Genomic DNA, 4303 nt, shown 5'->3' with positions numbered 1-4303 from the left:
TTGATCATATTATTGGTAAATATTTCCTCCCATTCAGTGGTTGTCTTTGTTCTGTCAATTTTACATTTGTTTCCTTTGCTTTAGGAGACAGATCCTTGATACTCAATTCTATAAAGAGAAACCAACTTACTGGATTTGCACAGGTTGCTCATAAATGCATGTTAACCAAAAAAAAATATCAACTTCTAGAGGAAAAATTATGAAGAAGAAAAGTAGTGGAAGAATTTAGAATTGACTGTAGCATGTAATTATATGTTTTTGGCAATTCACCTTGGAGAAACCATTTCCAAGTGTATAAATTAGACAACATATACCTTTTTCTGCTTTAAGTAACTGTATTTATATGTACATATATATAAAGATATGAATGTATATTTAGGTTAAAATAACTAGCTAATGTGTATTTCATTTACATATATCTATGCCATTTACATACATTTAACTTATACATGTATTTAAGTGTATATATATTTATTTATAAATTAATTAATACAATCTTATATGCATATATATGTTCAATTTTTTGTCTTCTTTTCCTGTAAAGTTTTGATAAGGCTCACAAAAGAGTTATGAAGAATCAATCAATGGAAATAGAATTCATTCTCCTAGGACTGACAGATGATCCACAATTGCAAATTGTGACTTTCCTGTTTCTATTTTTCAACTACATCTTGAGCCTGATAGCAAACTTAATCATCCTTCTTCTCACCCTCCTGGATCCCCATCTCAAGACCCCAATGTATTTCTTCCTTCAAAATTTCTCCTTCTTAGAGGTTTCATTCACAACAGTCTGCATTCCACGATACTTGATAAGCATTCTCACTGGAGACAAAAACATTTCCTACAATGGTTGTGTAACACAGCTATTCTTTTTTCTTTTATTAGGAGTTACAGAGTTTTTCCTTTTGGCCGCCATGTCCTATGACCGCTATGTTGCCATCTGCAAACCTCTGCATTACCCAGTCATTATGAACAGCAGAGTGTGCCATCAGCTTGTCCTCAGCTCTTGGGTAGCTGGCTTCCTAATTATATTTCCTCCTTTGGCCTTGGGACTTCAGCTGGATTTCTGTGCTTCCAAAATAATTGATCACTTCCTCTGTGACAGTTCTCCCATGCTACAGCTCTCTTGCACAGATACAAGCATCATAGAATTGATGGCTTTTGTCTTAGCTGTGGTGACACTTGTTCGTCACTTTGCTAGTTAGTGGTCCTCTCCTACACATACATCATCAAAACCATTCTAAAATTCCCTTCTGCTCAACAAAGAACAAAGGCCTTTTCCACCTGTTCCTCACACATGGTTGTTGTCTCCATTACTTATGGGGGTTGTATTTTTATGTATATGAAACCATCAGCAAAGGAAAGGGTAGCCTTAACTAAAGGTGTAGCACTGCTCAATACCTCCATTGCTCCTTTACTAAACCCCTTCATTTATACCCTAAGGAATCAGCAGGTGAAGGATGCTCTCAAGGATGTGCTTCAAAGGTTGTGTCAGTTACAAAACAGTGAGATGAAAGGTACACATCAATAAGGTATTGTTGGAACATGAATGGAGGAATAGAGTAGGAGTTTCCATTTGTTACTTTATATCTATCCCATTTCTTCCCTCAAAATGATGCATATTGTATTGGATTTACTCAGACTTCCTGAGCTATGCACTTTTTTCTGTTCTTTCTGAATAGACCATTTTATTCTTTCACAGTAAACCACCATTTTTTTTTTTTTTTTGCCGGGGGTGGGGGAGCATTCTCATGGTACGTGGAAGTTGCCAGGCCAGGGATCAAACCAGAACCATAGCAGTGACAATGCCTAGACCTTACTTCTTTGGCCACCAGGGTAATCCCCAAAACCATCTCCTTCAAAGCAAAATTGTGATTCAATCTTTCTCTAGACATATCTCTTCTAATAAATAGTACCTTCATATACCGACTATATTCTAAATTGAATCTTGTATATTTTCTTAATTATATCAAGATATGTGTGCTAATTGGTAAGATCAATGTAGCCTTCCAAGAGAAATTCCATTTATGAAGAATCTTCCAAGATGAATAAAGAAATAAAAGGAAGTCAAGTGTTTCAGAAATATAAAATGTGCAAAGGAACTTAGATTCTACTAAATAAGTTTTACTGAGATAGATAAAATTATTAATATGGTATATGCAAACACTTTCAGTTGTTGTCTTAGTAATAATATAGAAATAATTGAACTTTGGTTCAAGCAGCTTGTATATTACTGTTGTTTTTGGCCTACAAGTGTGGTGAACTATGAAAGAACTTAAGGGTATAATTTGTTTATTTCTAGGTTTAGGGATCTTCAGAGATATCTTAAACCCTTTGTAAATTTGAAATGTCCTTATTCATTCTAATTGTATCAATTCAATCCAAGTTGTTAAGTATACCAAACATAAAGCATGTCCAATCATTTTATGGAAGGCACTATGCTCCCCACTATACCGCAAATGCACATGCTACAATCATTTTAAAACAACGTAGTCATACAAATATTGACACCTATATGACAATAAAGATGGAAACATTTACACTGTACCAAAGACTTCCCGTTGCCTCTTCACACTCATACCTTCTTTTCTTCCCCCTATTGGATCCAAGTAGCCTCTGATGTCATTTCAGTCACTATAGATGAGTTTTGCCTTTTCTAGAATCTCTTACAAAAGAAACCACAGAGTGTGAAGTGTATGTCTGGCTTCACTTATTCAACATAAGTTTTCGAGGTTTACCCATACTTACTAAAAAAAAATTATGCTTAGGTCTTAAACCATATATTAGAGGATCATAGGTGTCTAATGGATTGAGGATTTTTTTTTCTTAAATGTTCTTTTGTTTACTTCTTACTTCTTACAGAGTTAAAGCTGCCCAAATCAATTAAACATGAGGAATTTAAGTTTGCAACTAGTGGTAGCCACTGTCAACATCATGTGGACTTGGCATTCCAGGTAAATGTTTGTCTTACCTAGGACTTCGTAAATTCCACAGAGATTTTCTTAACAATGTCTATATTTATACTGGATCTATTTTGAATATTGTGACCTTTATTAGTGAATAAAATGATTTAATTCAGGGCTACATGTTCCATGATCTAAACTATAACCTTGGTCCTAAAAGAATGAAATCTCTAACATGAAGCTCCCAGGAGAAATAGAAAACAGAATTATAAGAGGAGATCATTGGGAAAAACAATTTATTAGTACCAGAAGATTATCAAAATCAGTCAGTGTTATTAAAAGTAATCAAACAGTAATAAAGCAAAATAACTTGAAATTATGGGTGTTAAATAAGAACTTCCCATCACGCATGGACTGCTATAAAGGGACAGACATAGGGCATGATATTTCAGATTCTCCAATAGCCATCAACACGTGGTACCAGATGCATTTATTTTGCGCTCACCAACAAGCAGAAGTATTGACCTTATAATCATGAACAAAGAGGGTGGGATAGAAAAGATGTGATACTCTCACCTCTTAAGACAAGTTAAGAGATGGAACAGCTGCGTGAAGAAAAGGTGTCTTTCTTGGCTGGAATTTGCTGAATTATTGAATATGCAGACCCACATTGGTGTTGTCAGAGGAAAAGACTATATTCATTATTTCCCAGGTCAGAATTATTTACCATATATTTCCTAGGTGTTATGGAACTGGGATTAGAGAAAGAATGCCCTCGAGAATTAATCTTATATCAGCTAATGACTTTAACTGATACTATGTTGCAGTGAAACAATTTTGGATTAATTTCATGACTCCATCTTAGAAAACATTGGGAGATTTAGACAAAAGACACATATTTATTATGTGGTAATTATTTTCCAGGATGATTCGCTTTGGCTCAATACACTTCGTTAAAGTTTTACTGAACTATGATATACGATGAACTTATATTCATAGTGTACAGTGGTAATCTTGAAATTTATGTAATATTTCATATTTTCTAAGAATTACGTAAGGCTGAAACCATTGCCACAATCATGATAATGATCACATAATAATGAGGATCATCGTCATTATGTTTATTTGCCATTTGTGTTTTTTTCTGACAAAGTTACTCCTTAGATTATTGCTCATATTTTATTTCAGTTATTCTTAAGATTATTGAATTTAACATTCTTTGTGGATTCTAGATACAAACACATATATATGTGTGTATTGTCATAATTATAACCACGTAATGCTATAATTTTATACTATCAAGACATAATACAGGGCTTTAGAAAATGGAGAAGAGTTTTGTCTGAAGATCAGGCTGCTTCTGACATTCTGAAAAATACAAAATCCCATCTAGATAAATC

At 34.0% G+C, this 4303-nt stretch overlaps 1 pseudogene; it reads left to right on the top strand.

Moving 5' to 3' along the window:
- Positions 1 to 569: 569 nt before the first annotated feature.
- Positions 570 to 1531, top strand: LOC125131700 (olfactory receptor 6C6-like; annotated as a pseudogene).
- Positions 1532 to 4303: the final 2772 nt, after the last annotated feature.

The sequence above is a fragment of the Phacochoerus africanus genome, chromosome 7 (assembly GCF_016906955.1).
Source record: "Phacochoerus africanus isolate WHEZ1 chromosome 7, ROS_Pafr_v1, whole genome shotgun sequence".
Taxonomy (NCBI): Eukaryota; Metazoa; Chordata; class Mammalia; order Artiodactyla; family Suidae; genus Phacochoerus; species Phacochoerus africanus.
The sequence above is the reverse complement of the archived record's forward strand: the minus strand, read 5'-3'. Positions and strand labels throughout refer to the sequence as shown.